This window comes from Schistocerca piceifrons, chromosome 5 (genome assembly GCF_021461385.2).
Source record: "Schistocerca piceifrons isolate TAMUIC-IGC-003096 chromosome 5, iqSchPice1.1, whole genome shotgun sequence".
NCBI lineage: Eukaryota > Metazoa > Arthropoda > Insecta > Orthoptera > Acrididae > Schistocerca > Schistocerca piceifrons.
In genome coordinates, this window is record NC_060142.1 from 596,755,208 (window position 1) to 596,771,555 (window position 16,348).

Here is a 16,348-nt window from a genome sequence, read left to right on the forward strand (position 1 = left end):
ATCTCTGATTATGTCATCAGACACCTCCCCCCTACATCTTTGTTTCCTGTTGTCAACACACCTGGTGTGGGCTACAGTTGAGTGATTAAAAGTTCATAACATCTTTTAGCTTTGGTTTGTACATAATTTTACATCTGGCTATCAAAACATGAACATTTGTTGTGTGTAATTTGGGCTCTGAGATTGTCACACATGCACAAAAACAGGAGAAATATCATCTTAGGTTACAGTATTCTACAGAAATTTCATGAAATTGGAATGGTATTACACATTTGCTGAATAGACATTTCAGTACAAAAGTGTGCTACATAAGATGCAAACATTTTTAATTTTTCAATGCATGCTAATGAGGTGAGTACTAGAAAGGAGACATTTCAGTACAAAAGTGTGCTACATAAGATGCAAACATTTTTAATTTTTCAATGCATGCTAATGAGGTGAGTACTAGAAAGGAACATTAACTTCAGACCTATAAAACTACAGACACACTGAATAGCCAGACATCTACAACCAGGAGGAACAGGTGTTTCTGTCATCTTGGGGTCAGAATGACCTGCCACTTCTTTCTAAACTTGCCCCATCCATTCCTCTTACTTCCCCGAGAAACAAATGAGTGCCAAAAGCTAGGATTAGTGTTTCGTGTGTACTGGCATAACTGGAACTTTGCTTCAGAAGGTAAATACTGGCAGCCATTTTGACCTGCAAATTTCATAACTCTTTTAAAACAAGATTACAGAAAAGTTTTGATTACTGAGACATTTTTCATGGGTGCAAATAAAAAGAAACTGAAATAGAGGACAATATTATGGAAAGGGAAGAAGCAGAGAATATGGGAGATGATAAACAGAGAGAATAACTTGACGGTACTAAACGACCAATGTGGAAACAAGACACCTGGAGTAGATGATACTAACTTCAGTTCTTCAGATGAACATAACATGACGAGCTATTGTAAATGGTATACAAAATAGGAGGCAGGTGAAATAATCTCAGGTTTAATGAAGAATGTAATAGTTCCTACTAGAAAGAAGGTAGGTTCTGACAGATAAAAGAATAATGACCTGTCACTTTCGTAATCAATAACTGAAAATTACTGACATGAATTGTATGAAGTGCAATGGATAAAGTGGTAGAAACTAATGTGATGAGTCAGTTGTCGAAAGGCAAACCTACTTTCATAGCAGTGTAAATTTAGAGAAAGTGAGTGATAGTTGACTGGAAGCCCTCTTTGAGATTGTGTAGCGGGGACAAAATGCAAGGGGTGATAGGTTGACGACAACTTGTACAGCAAACTGCAGAAAGATGTGAAAGTGAAGTGATAGGTGAGAAGGGAGTTAGATAAGGTAGCCTATCCCCAGTGTTGTTCAATCTGTGTGAAGCAAAATGTCGAATTTCTTGGTGGTTTCCTCCACAAGTGGGTTAAAGTACAAGGTGAAGAAAAAATTTTAAGATTTGCTAATGAAATTGTAATTTAGAGATGGCAAAGGATTTGGAAAAGCAGTTGAACAGGATGGAAAGTGTCTTGAAGGTTATAAGAACATCTACAGAAGTAAAATGAGGGTAATTGAATGTAGTTACATCACGGGATACTGGAAGAGTTACATTAGGAAATAAAACTAATAGTAGTAGACGACTTTTGCTGTTTAGGCAGCAAAATAACTTACAATGGCTGAAGTATAGAAGATATAAAATTCAGAATGGCTATGGTAACAAATGTATTTCTGAAAAAGATAAAATTATTAACACAGACTATAAAACTGTTTCTTTCTTGAAGGAAGTGAAATAGGACAATACACAGTTTGTATAATAGATTAGAGCTTTTTAAATCTGGGGCTGAAGGCGGATTGGTGAAGATTAGATGGGTGGATTGTATAACCAGTGGAGAGTTACTCAGTCTGGAGGCATCACGGAATTGTCAATTTGCTACTGGATGTGAAGTGGGGAAGTTTCGTTGGAGACCAAAGCTTGGCTATAGTACGCTGGTGCAAATTAATGTAGGCTTTAGTAGTTATGCGGAGATAAAAAGGCACGTGCTAGATAGACTGGTGCAGAGAGCTGCATCAAAGCCAGTTGTCGGGCTGAAGAAAACAATGTGGGTGCAAGAACGCCAAAATTCAGGCAACAAATGTTAGTTGTTGATTGGCAGATGATAAAATTATGTACAAACAAAGGGGGGGGGGGGGGGGAAGGAGAGATCATTCGTTACAGGTTACAGTTCAATTCCATATTGCCACAAAGTAAATAAAGTGTGTTGTTATTGAATATCAATATAAATACTGAATACCCCCCCCCCCTCCCCCCCAAATGTCATTTTCAGTGGGAGATGTAATCTGAATGAAGTATTAGCATAAGGTTTATAAACTAGTTGCAATATTCTGAAAGCCCTACAGATGATCTATGATGGGTACAAAGATTGGTAGCTTTCCCTAACTTAAGAAAAAGTAATGTATGTAGAAAGGTATTTATTAAAAAAGTTCACTTTGTTCTTTGCCACTGTGATTGGTTGTACAGGTAACTTACTTTGTAAAACCACAAATTTTGCACATTACATTGATTTTTATTTCACTTGGTAACATTATGAATCTCTGTGTACATTAATTCCGAAAGAATGTGTTAAGCATCTGAAGGTGGGTCTTTTGGGATCAAACTGAATTGTGCTTTCTAATTAAAAAAAGAAAAAGCATTATGGTGGCTGAAGACAGATGCTTCTCTTCTGTATTTTAAAAATGTAAATCAGTTGCAGCTCGAAAAATACACTCCTGGAAATTGAAATAAGAACACCGTGAATTCATTGTCCCAGGAAGGGGAAACTTTATTGACACATTCCTGGGGTCAGATACATCACATGATCACACTGACAGAACCACAGGCACATAGACACAGGCAACAGAGCATGCACAATGTCGGCACTAGTACAGTGTATATCCACCTTTCGCAGCAATGCAGGCTGCTATTCTCCCATGGAGACGATCGTAGAGATGCTGGATGTAGTCCTGTGGAACGGCTTGCCATGCCATTTCCACCTGGCGCCTCAGTTGGACCAGCGTTCGTGCTGGACGTGCAGACCGCGTGAGACGACACTTCATCCAGTCCCAAACATGCTCAATGGGGGACAGATCCGGAGATCTTGCTGGCCAGGGTAGTTGACTTACACCTTCTAGAGCACGTTGGGTGGCACGGGATACATGCGGACGTGCATTGTCCTGTTGGAACAGCAAGTTCCCTTGCCGGTCTAGGAATGGTAGAACGATGGGTTCGATGACGGTTTGGATGTACCGTGCACTATTCAGTGTCCCCTCGACGATCACCAGTGGTGTACGGCCAGTGTAGGAGATCGCTCCCCACACCATGATGCCGGGTGTTGGCCCTGTGTGCCTCGGTCGTATGCAGTCCTGATTGTGGCGCTCACCTGCACGGCGCCAAACACGCATACGACCATCATTGGCACCAAGGCAGAAGCGACTCTCATCGCTGAAGACGACATGTCTCCATTCGTCCCTCCATTCACGCCTGTCGCGACACCACTGGAGGCGGGCTGCACGATGTTGGGGCGTGAGCGGAAGACGGCCTAACGGTGTGCGGGACCGTAGCCCAGCTTCATGGAGACGGTTGTGAATGGTCTTCGCCGATACCCCAGGAGCAACAGTGTCCCTAATTTGCTGGGAAGTGGCGGTGCTGTCCCCTACGGCACTGCGTAGGATCCTACGGTCTTGGCGTGCATCCGTGCGTCGCTGCGGTCCGGTCTCTGGTCGACGGGCACGTGCACCTTCCGCCGACCACTGGCGACAACATCGATGTACTGTGGAGACCTCATGCCCCACGTGTTGAGCAATTCGGCGGTACGTCCACCCGGCCTCCCGCATGCCCACTATACGCCCTCGCTCAAAGTCCGTCAACTGCACATACGGTTCACGTCCATGCTGTCGCGGCATGCTACCAGTGTTAAAGACTGCGATGGAGCTCCGTATGCCACGGCAAACTGGCTGACACTGACGGCGGCGGTGCACAAATGCTGCGCAGCTAGCGCCATTTGACGGCCAACACCGCGGTTCCTGGTGTGTCCGCTGTGCCGTGCGTGTGATCATTGCTTGTACAGCCCTCTCGCAGTGTCCGGAGCAAGTATGGTGGGTCTGACACACCGGTGTCAATGTGTTCTTTTTTCCATTTCCAGGAGTGTAGTCTTATTAATAAGAAGTAGATAAAAGAAATCTGACTTTGTTTGACTGCACTATTGCAAGTGAAGAAATGAGTCAGTCACATATGTGTAACTATCCAGATTGGTTTAATGTGGAATGCCAAAATAAAAATAGTTGTAGAATACGCAGATACCAGACTGAGTTTCAGTAGAAAAATCATCAAGTTTTATGCTGGAGTAGCACAGTTAGAAATTTTTAAAAATTGATTCTGGGTATTTTCAGTCACACTGGGGACCTTTATAAAGCTGGATTAACAGAAATCATTAAGGAAAAAGACCTTATCATAAAGAAGACACATTAAGTTGCAGACAGACACAATTAAAAGAGACATACATAAAGCTTCAACTGAGCAAGGTGGCTCCGTGGTTAGCACATTGGACTCACATTCAGGAGGACAACGGTTCAAACCCGTGTCTGGTCATTCCGATTTAGGTTTTCTGTGATTTGCCAAAATTGCTTCAGACAAGTGCTGAAATAGTTCCCCCATCATTTCCTAATTTGATGTGACTGTTGACCTCACTGTTTGGGTCCCCAACCACAGCCTTCATCAGCAAAAGAGAAACGTGCACCATTCATAAACACAAGCAAGCACATCTCATGCACACGTGACCGCCAACTCCAATATTTTGGCTGGAGATGTGCGCATGAGGTGTGCTTGCTTATGTGTGCGAATAGTGTGACCGAAAGCATTTTGTGTCTTTTAATTGTGCCTGTCTGCAACTTCATGCGTCTTTTTTACGGTAAGTATCAATATGCCTTTTCCTACATTGTTGATATTTCTAACTGGAGTTTCCATTGTTAGAAATAAGAGAGATTTAGAGAGAAGCCGAATACTTTGTCAAGCATTTCTGTGACAGTATTATGCTGAATGAACTTTAATGGAAAATACTCAAAGGAATATATGGCGTTGCAAGGAAAAGTTAACTTCTGAAATTTCAAGACTGGACTTTCCATGACGAATCGAGAAACATGTTACTTCTTTCCACATATGTCCAATGTAATAACCACAATAGTACAAATACAGGTTCAAGCTTATAAAGAGAACCTGCTAATTGAATGTTATGTGTAGCAAATAATATGGTACACTACGTACCTTCCACCAAGCACTGGAAAATCATTATCCTGACATGTCTCAGCCCTGGAAAGACTGTTACTGTATAGTGTAAAATTAAAGTTTCTCTTCCATCTCTTCATAGAAAGTCTCAAAACACTTCTGCTGTTTGTTCTGTAGTTTAGAATTGCTTGTGCAAATCTTGTGTTGCACATCCAATTGACATTATAGCCATTTTCTTGATATGGTGTATATACCCCAAGATTAGTTACGGTTCTAGCTTATTGAGAATCTCCCTCTTTCTTTTTCTCTACCATTTCATACAGCCTTCCTATTGTTTGCTACATGAACTATGTTTCATTGGCATTATTATGCTCTCATTCCTTTCATGTAAAATACTAACAATGTAGAGGTTTTGTATAGATGGATAGGGGTGTGTTTTTCTACAATATTTGGTTTGAATCTCTCTGGCAGATTAAAACTGTGTGACAGACTGGGACTCGAATCTGGTACCTTTGCCTTTTGTGAGCAAGTGCTCTAGTGACTGAGCTATCCAAGCATGATCATGACCTGTGCTTACAGCTTTGATTCTGTCAGTACTTCATCTTCTATCTTCCAATCTTCACAGAAACAGGCTGTGGTTAAGCCATTTTTTCACAATATCTTTTATTCGAGAAGTTGGAAGATAAGAGGTGAGGTACTGCCTGAAGTAAAACTGTGAGGGCATGTCATCAGTTGAGCAGGGATAGCTCAATCAGAAGAGCACATGCCCACAAAAGGCACAGGTCCCAGGTTCGAGTCCCAGTCAGGTACTGAGTTTAAATCTGCCAGCAAGTTTTAAGTTAGTGCACACTGCTGCAGACTGAAAAATTCATTTACTTTCATTACCTTGTTTATTATTTCCATAGAACTTTTAAATTTAATATTTTTTGTAGTTAAAATCAAACAATGAAACTCCAGGTAGAAATATCAACAATATAGGAAACAATAGACTGCTGCTTGTTGCAAAGATAACATGTTTCAAATACTGTGCACAGATGACAATTTGATCTAGCTGAAGATACAACAAGAATTTGATCGGGATGGAAACTGTTGGGTGGAGGGTGTGGGGACAGTATGTTACCATAGGTTGAGGCCGGAACAATTACAGAAACGGAGAATGTGTTGTAAAAATAACTCTCCCATCTGCACATTTCAGAAAAGCTGGTGGTGGAAGGAGGGATCCGGATAGCTTGGGTAGTGAAGCAGCCATTGAAATCAAGCGTATTATGTTCAGCTCCATTTTGTGACTCAGGGTGGTCTACTGTGCTCTTAGCCACAGTTTGGCAGTGGCTGTTCACGCTAGTTGACAGCTGGTTCGTAATCATACCAATATAAAAAGTTGTGCAATGATTGTAGCAGAGCTGGTAAATGACATAGCTGCTTTCACAAGTGGCCCAACACCTGATAGCATAGGATAAACCTGTGACAGGTCTCTGTTTGCCGCCGTCTTCCAGTGCGCCTTCCCATGTTTCCCCGCGTTTCTCCTTTTTCCCTACTTCACTGCCCCACAACCTCCTGATGCCGTGCCTGTTGACATTCTAGTCCTTGCACACTTTGTCAGATAGCGCTCCTATCCCTTCTCACCCATACACTTCTATTCCTTCCTCCCCCCCGACCCCTCCTTCCATATTGCTGCTGCCATCTGACCTGATAGCTGAATTCTGATCCGAGGTGCCAGAGTTTATTCTTCCACTCTTTCAAACATCTTGTTTTATCAGGTTTTTACTACAGAGGCCATGTTTTGGTTTTGTCAGTCGACATTTTTAAGGTTACACATAGATCTTCGTAAATTACCTATGGTTCTTGCTTTTAGATTGTCAGCAAAAATTCTGTGCAACTAGGTGTAGCTTTCAAGTAACTGTGTTGTAGCTACATTTTGATGATGATAAATATATTCTTATAAATTCCATCCTGAATTGTTCATTAGTAACACCTCTACTAAAATAGGTTGGAGAATCAGAGACATCATCAACATCAGTTATGCTGTTTCTGAACAACTTGGCCCTGCTTCAGTATCCATATTATGTCTTTTTTTTAGCACTGTTGGACAATGACTTGTGTAACTGCTAAATCATCATTTGGGACACTGAATGGCCTGGTGTAGGGTCTGTTCTAGCACATCACGTGAGATGGCCTTCTGGGACAATGAAAAGCCTACCTCTAGCCACTGTCAAACCATCAAAGACTATCCGATTTAGTTGTAAAAGAAAATTCCTGAGTCAATGCCGCAAGGTGCCATAAGGCACTTTGGTATTTGCCATTGCCAGTATTTCAGAATTATCTTCGTCTGCTTTGTGACAAATTCTTTGGAATGCATTTGGTGTTTTAGTAACACTGCCACAGTGATCTGTGTGCTGCTACCATGTGGAGCATTTGTATGCCTCTTGTGGCGAACTATACAATTATTTGGGCTGTGTTTGGTTTGTTATTCAGATTTTGCCTGTCTCCCCTGCTGTTGAACTCTTGCTTGGTTTATTTCATGTTTTGTACTGATTTTTATAAGGCGATAAACAATGAGCACTGTACAAAAGATTTCCCTGCCAGTGTCTGAGTTTGAACTGTTGCATTGAAAAAAGTCTATCTGACACACATGGAGAAATATCAAGAAGTGTACTTGGGCATCATCAAAGAAAGTTAGAAGGGACCAGATATACCATCTGATTATAGATAAATGTCACACACCAGATGTAATGAGAGTTAGTAGCTGTAGAGAGACAGTTCCATACTTATATGGGTCAGGTATAGACAGAAGGTAGGTATGCTAAGAAACAAAAAGAGTAAGGGAAGATCAAAGCACAATATATAAAGTCACCAAATCAGTGAAAAACAGAAAGAGTTCAAGAAGAAATTGGAAAAGATTACTGAGGCAAGAAAGAACACATGGAAGGAAGGGGGTGTGGAAACTAATTGGGGGGATACTGAAAACAGACCTCAGTGTAGCCACACAATTAGTACTGGGGAGGGGACAGTAAAATGGTTCAATGAGGAGTAATCACTAGGAATCCAAAAGAGATAAGAAGTGAGACAAAGAATGTTGCAGACTTGTGGTGGAAGACTTAAGAGAGAAAAGAGCGGTTAAGTTATGCAGGAGAAAGACAGTGCAGTTGGACAAAATGAGGGATAATAATGAGATACAAAAGTTTTGTTAAAGATAAAGAGAAAAGAAAGGAGTCCAGCTGAGAGTGGTCTTCTGTAAGGATAATGATAGAAGCAAAGCTTCGGGATGACGGCAAGAGTATTTTCCCGAGTATGGAAAGGAGGGAGGGAGGGAGGGAACAGAGGGAAAAACTTGAATGAGGAAGAGGAGGAACTGAATTTGGAATTAGCATCGGAAGCAGAGGTGCAAGAGGTTGAACCACTGGACTTGGAGGAAGTGAAGAATGAAATTAAAAATTTAAAGAATAATAAAGCAATAGAAGACAGCATAGAGACTGAGTTACTAAAATTTAGGGGGAAATGAGATGGAGACAGCTGTTAATGAACAGTGCCACTAAAGGAGAGTTATTAAACACGGTTTCCCGAAACTCCTTCACCAAACAAGACGAAGTAAATATACCTGAATTCCAATCAAGAACAACTGCGAAGATGAGAAACATAGAAGTAGATATCCTTGGTGTAGCAAAGCAGCTTAAATCATTCAATAAAGGCAAGGCCTCTGTTCCAGATTGTATTACCAGTCAGGTTCCTTTCAGAGTATGCTGATGCAATAGCTCCATATTTAGCAAATATATACAACCGCTCGCTCACAGAAAGTTTCGTACCTAAAGACAGGAAAATTGCTGAAGTCACACCAATACCCAAAAAGGGAAATAGGAGTAACCTGCTGAATTACAGGCGCATATCACTAACGTTGATTTGCAGTAGGGTTTTGGAACACGTACTGTGTTTGAACATTATGAAGTACCTCGAAGAAAACTATTTATTGACACACAGTCAGCACAGATTCAGGAAATGTCATTCTTGTGAAACACAATTAGCTCTTTATACTCATGAAGTAATGAGTGCTATCGACAGGGGATGTCGAATTGATTTAATATTTTTAGATTTCCAGAAGGCTTTCAACACTGTTCCTCACAAGCGTCTTCTAACCAAACTGCGTGCCTATGGAATATCGCCTCAGTTATGCGATTGGATTTGTGATTTCCTGTCAGAAAGGTCACAGTTTGTAGTAACAGACAGAAAGTCATTGGATAAAACAGAAGTAATATCTGGCGTTCCCCAAGGAAGTGTTATAGGCCCTCTATTGTTCCTGATCTATATTAACGACATAGGAGACAATCTGAGTAGCCCTCTTAGATTACACAAGCCAACGAAAAATTTTTATTAAAAAAACTCTTTCTTTTACTCTGATAGCTGATCCTTATAGATTTTTATGAGCTGAATCCAAATCTAGCCTTAGTTTTTTTGTATCACCCATATTACATAGCATAAGAATCCTATGCTATACAGTAAATGCGGAGATTAATGAAACGCTTTGTTACAACAGAAGTATGGTTTGTATTTACAATAAGCTACTTAAAACAATGATGTGTGTTAATAGAGGTTTCACTTGTCAGCTGGAATTGGTTTGTGTTTTCTTTCTCTTTTTTCTTTGAAGCTTCTTGTGTAGCTTTTTCTATGATGAGTCGCTTGCTGAACTTCTCAGTGAAGCGACCAACAGTAGTCCCCCATCATGTTGGTGTTCCAGCGGCCTTGGTAGCGTTTTTCCATCACTTGAATGTCCTGGTGAAAACACTGTCCTTGCTCCTCACCAACGTCTCCCATATTGTGCGGGAAGTAATCAAGGTGACTGTTCAAAAAGTGAACTTTCAGGCTCAATAAACATCCTAAAGTTTTAAACTTCTTTAACATTGTAACTCTAATAGAAACATATTCTGGGTCGTTTTGATGTTCTAAGAACTTTGTAACAACTTGCTTGCTAAGAACTTTGTAACAACTTGCTTGAATGGTACCCATGCTTCTTTCTTGTTTAAGGTCATTGTGGATTCAAAGTTAACATCAATCTTCTAACTTCAGGTCCAACAAAGATGCCTTCTTTTAGTTTAGCTTCTGCAGGGTGTGGAAACTTTTGGCAGAGATACTTAAAACATGGCCCATCTTTAGGCAAAGCCTTTACAAACTGTTTCATTAGGCCTAACTTTATACGTAGAGGTGGTAGGAGTATGTTTTTTGGGATCTACAAGGTTTTTGCGTAGAATGTTCTTCTCACCAGATTTTAAAGACTCCCTCACAGGCCAGTTCTTCCTGCCCTGTGTTGATCCCTAACCCTACTGTCCCATTCACACAACAAACATGGAAATTTGGCAAAGCCACCTTGAAGACCAAGGAGCATGCATGTTACTTTTAGATCGCCTCATATCATCCAACCATGAGCAGAACAGCCTATTTTATTTAGCACTATTTCTAGGTTTTCATAGCTTTCTTTCATATGTATAGAATGTCCACCAGGTATAGATGCATACATATTACCATTGTGTAATAAAACAGCCTTGAAACTAGTTTTGGATGAATCAATAAACAGCCTCCAGTCTTCCTTTTTGTATTCAGTACCTAACTCATTCATCAGACCGGGAATGTCTGAGCAGTACACTAACTCACCTTCTTGTTGAAAAAACTTGGAAAATTGCTGCCCTCTCTCTTTCTATACATGTATATGCTGGTTCCAACTGCCAATAAGTTTGTGGCTATAGCAGCGGACCACGCACAGAAAACTCCAACTTATTACGATGTTGTTGTTGTTGTTGTGGTCTTCAGTCCTGAGACTGGTTTGATGCAGCCCTCCATGCTACTCTATCCTGTGCAAGCTTTTTCATCTCCCAGTACCTACTGCAACCTACATCCTTCTGAATCTGCTTAGTGTATTCATCTCTTGGTCTCCCTCTACGATTTTTACCCTCCACGCTGCACTCCAATACTAAATTGGTGATCCCTTGATGCCTCAGAACATGTCCTACCAACCGATCCCTTCTTCTGGTCAAATTGTGCCACAAACTTCTCTTCTCCCCAATCCTATTCAATACTTCCTCATTAGTTATGTGATCTACCCATCTAATCTTCAGCATTCTTCTGTAGCACCACATTTCAAAAGCTTCTATTCTCTTCTTGTCCAAACTATTTATCGTCCATGTTTCACTTCCATACATGGCTACACTCCATACAAATACTTTCAGAAACGACTTCCTGACACTTAAATCAATACTGGATGTTAACAAATTTCTCTTCTTCAGAAACGCTTTCCTTGCCATTGCCAGCCTACATTTTATATCCTCTCTACTTCGACCATCATCAGTTATTTTGCTCCCCAAATAGCAAAACTCCTTTACTACTTTAAGTGTCTCATTTCCTAATCTAATCCCCTGAGCATCACCCGACTTAATTAGACTACATTTCATTATCCTTGTTTTGCTTTTGCTGATGTTCATCTTATATCCTCCTTTCAAGACACTGTCCATTCCATTCAACTGCTCTTCCAAGTCCTTTGCTGTCTCTGACAGAATTACAATGTCATCGGCGAACCTCAAAGTTTTTATTTCTTCTCCATGAATTTTAATACCTACTCCGAATTTTTCTTTTGTTTCCTTTACTGCTTGCTCAATATACAGATTGAACAACATCGGGGAGAGGCTACAACCCTGTCTCACTCCTTTCCCAACCACTGCTTCCCTTTCATGCCCCTCGACTCTTATAACTGCCATCTGGTTTCTGTACAAATTGTAAATAGCCTTTCGCTCCCTGTATTTTACCCCTGCCACCTTTAGAATTTGAAAGAGAGTATTCCAGTCAACATTGTCAAAAGCTTTCTCTAAGTCTACAAATGCTAGAAACGTAGGTTTGCCTTTCCTTAATCTTTCTTCTAAGATAAGTCGTAAGGTCAGTATTGCCTCACGTGTTCCAGTGTTTCTACGGAATCCAAACTGATCTTCCCCGAGGTTGGCTTCTACTAGTTTTTCCATTCGTCTGTAAAGAATTCGTGTTAGTATTTTGCAGCTGTGACTTATTAAACTGATAGTTCGGTAATTTTCACATCTGTCAACACCTGCTTTCTTTGGGATTGGAATTATTATATTCTTCTTGAAGTCTGAGGGTATTTCGCCTGTTTCATACATCTTGCTCACCAGATGGTAGAGTTTTGTCAGGACTGGCTCTCCCACGGCCGTCAGTAGTTCCAATGAAATATTTTCTACTCCGGGGGCCTTGTTTCGACTCAGGTCTTTCAGTGCTCTGTCAAACTCTTCACGCAGTATCATATCTCCCATTTCATCTTCATCTACATCCTCTTCCATTTCCATAATATTGTCCTCAAGTACATCGCCCTTGTATAGACCCTCTATATACTCCTTCCACCTTTCTACTTTCCCTTCTTTGCTTAGAACTGGGTTTCCATCTGAGCTCTTGATATTCATACAAGTCGTTCTCTTATCTCCAAAGGTCTCTTTAATTTTCCTGTAGGCGGTATCTATCTTACCTCTAGTGAGATAGGCCTCTACATCCTTACATTTGTCCTCTAGCCATCCCTGCTTAGCCATTTTGCACTTCCTGTCGATCTCATTTTTGAGACGTTTGTATTCCTTTTTGCCTGTTTCACTTACTGCATTTTTATATTTTCTCCTTTCATCAATTAAATTCAATATTTCTTCTGTTACCCAAGGATTTCTACTAGCCCTCGTCTTTTTACCTACTTGATCCTCTGCTGCCTTCACTACTTCATCCCTCAAAGCTACCCATTCTTCTTCTACTGTATTTATTTCCCCCATTCCTGTCAATTGCTCCCTTATGCTCTCCCTGAATCTCTGTACAACCTCTGGTTCTTTTAGTTTATCCAGGTCCCATCTCCTTAAATTCCCACCTTTTTGCAGTTTATTCAGTTTTAATCTACAGGTCATAACCAATAGATTGTGGTCAGAGTCCACATCTGCCCCTGGAAATGTCTTACAATTTAAAACCTGGTTCCTAAATCTCTGTCTTACCATTATATAATCTATCTGATACCTTTTAGTATCTCCAGGGTTCTTCCATGTATACAACCTTCTTTCATGATTCTTAAACCAAGTGTTAGTTATGATTATGTTGTGCTCTGTGCAAAATTCTACCAGGCGGCTTCCTCTTTCATTTCTGTCCCCCAATCCATATTCACCTACTATGTTTCCTTCTCTCCCTTTTCCTACACTCGAATTCCAGTCACCCATGACTATTAAATTTTCGTCTCCCTTCACAATCTGAATAATTTCTTTTATTTCATCATACATTTCTTCAATTTCTTCGTCATCTGCAGAGCTAGTTGGCATATAAACTTGTACTACTGTAGTAGGTGTGGGCTTCGTATCTATCTTGGCCACAATAATGCGTTCACTATGCTGTTTGTAGTAGCTTACCCGCATTCCTATTTTCCTATTCATTATCAAACCTACTCCTGCATTACCCCTATTTGATTTTGTGTTTATAACCCTGTAGTCACCTGACCAGAAGTCTTGTTCCTCCTGCCACCGAACTTCACTAATTCCCACTATATCTAACTTCAACCTATCCATTTCCCTTTTTAAATTTTCTAACCTACCTGCCCGATTAAGGGATCTGACATTCCACGCTCCGATCCGTAGAACGCCAGTTTTCTTTCTCCTGATAACGACATCCTCTTGAGTAGTCCCCGCCCGGAGATCCGAATGGAGGACTATTTTACCTCCGGAATATTTTACCCAAGAGGACGCCATCATCATGTAATCATACAGTAAAGCTGCATGCCCTCGGGAAAAATTACGGCTGTAGTTTCCCCTTGCTTTCAGCCGTTCGCAGTACCAGCACAGCAAGGCCGTTTTAGTTATTGTTACAAGGCCAGATCAGTCAATCATCCAGACTGTTGCCCTTGCAACTACTGAAAAGGCTGCTGCCCCTCTTCAGGAACCACACGTTTGTCTGGCCTCTCAACAGATACCCCTCCGTTGTGGTTGCACCTACGGTACGGCTATCTGTATCACTGAGGCACGCAAGCCTCCCCACCAACGGCAAGGTCCATGGTTCATGGGGGTGCTTATTACGATAGGACACTTTTATTAAGGTTCATGTAATTACAGAAAACACAAGAAAAAAAAATGCAGATATTCACGACATGCGTATCACTCAGTCAAGTCGTAGATGGGACTACCCTTGACTCTTGAGTCTCCACAGACCATATACTCTGCACTTTGCCGGTGATGTTACTGGCGGTCGACTGTTGTCACAAGTTCTTTTCTTTTAATCTGTTGTCCAATGTACATGTCGGAAGCGGCCTTTCAGGATGTCAAATTTACCTAGACTGGGTTGTGCGTGCCTGCCGACTTTGCTGCGCTGGCACTGTAAACAAGCACCAGCCCAAGTACGACAATCCCTCTTCACACCTGGCCACACAAAGCGTTTTGTAACCAGGATGTGTCAGGTTATGTAAAGTAGTGAACACTTGACGACGCAGCGCAAGGGGAACAATAGGCCGGGCGGTGTCCATGGCTGTATCATGCCACAGTGGCCTGGCTGAGCCTGGTAGGTTGCACGAAACGATCTGAAGGGAAGTATCTGGGTCCTGTCAGAGGTTGTGCAATTCGGTGTCACTGTCCTGTAAGTGGGCAAATTCGTCGAAATTAATGGGGGACGAAATTGCAGTGATAGGTGATAGGTAGTCAGCCACCACATTTTCTGAACCTCGAATGTAACGGATGTCTGTTGTGTATTTGCAAATTAAGTCCATTTTCCGGAACCTACATGGGGGAGGAAAGTCAGCAGCAGCGTTACGGATAGCCTCCGTGAGGGGGCGATGGTCTGTGAAAATTGTTATAGTCCTTCCTTCGATGTCTGTGCAGAAATATTTTACAGCTTCATAAACTGCAAGCAATTCTCTGTCAAATGCTGACCATTTACATTGAGCTGTAGATAGTTTTTTGGAAACAAACTGGAGTGGTTGTGTCGTGTCATTGACATGCTGTTGGAGGACTGCACCGATTGCAAAATCACTTGCATGCACTGTAATAGAGATGCAGGCATCTGGCAAAGAGGCTGTTGCCGACCCGCTGGCGGTTTCAGGTCTTGGCCGCTAGATGGCTGCAGTTCCGTGTGCTGTCCATGATACACACGCAACCGGCCTGTACCGCCCGACGGTGGAAGTATAATCACAGGATTACCAACCTCGGCGGTATTAGGCACTGTGCTGCGTGGAGGGAGGTGGCTTTGCCAAATAATGGCGTATGCCTGGTCTGCCAGCCATAGTTAATCCTCGAGTGATGCTGCGGTATGTGGAAGCAGATGTAACTGTAGTTCTTGCGGCAGCTTCACCAACCACAACGCCCAGAGCGCTAAGTTCAGCAAGATCTCGGTACCGACCTGCGCACGCAAGCGTCGCCACAGCTGTGAGGGTGTTCTGTCGCCTAAAGTCTCATCGTAAATTATTTTCTGAATCGTATCGGCTGGCAGACGAGAGAAGCGTTCGATGAGTAATGCACGAGCAGAGGCATATTTGTTGCTCTTGGGTGGGTTCAGCAACAAGTCACTGATGAGATCAGGTTGATCGTGCAGGTGGTTCACTAAACACACAAAACGAGTGTTGTCGTCCACAGTACTGTGTATGTCCAACATGTTGTCCACCAAGGTAAACCACGTCACTGGGTTGTCCGGTTGTAACGGCGGCAGCTTCGGAAAACGACCGGGGACCAGTGCTTGCGAGGCTGTAGGAAAGGAACGAAACGTACAAGGATTTTGCACGGTGTTCACTGGTGTGAACTGTGCCTCAGTGATGGGCGATGTATTGCGTTGAACGTCCGTTAGCTGTGTAGGCGAAATGTAGTATCCAGTCCTTGTAGGCACGGAGTCTGTACGGCCACACGACGAGCACGGCGTGGCAGGCGGGGAAGGATCAATCGCCGATGCAGCCGAAATCTCAAGCAGAGGCGTGAGATTGTGATTGAGCGCCGAGTGACGGGACGGAACCAAGGCAGGTGCGTCGCCCGAGGTGTGCACGGGGCGGCAGGATGGATAGGTGTATAAATGGCCCGGTGCGGTTGGCGTGAGTGTCCCTTCGACCGGCGCGGAGGGGACACAT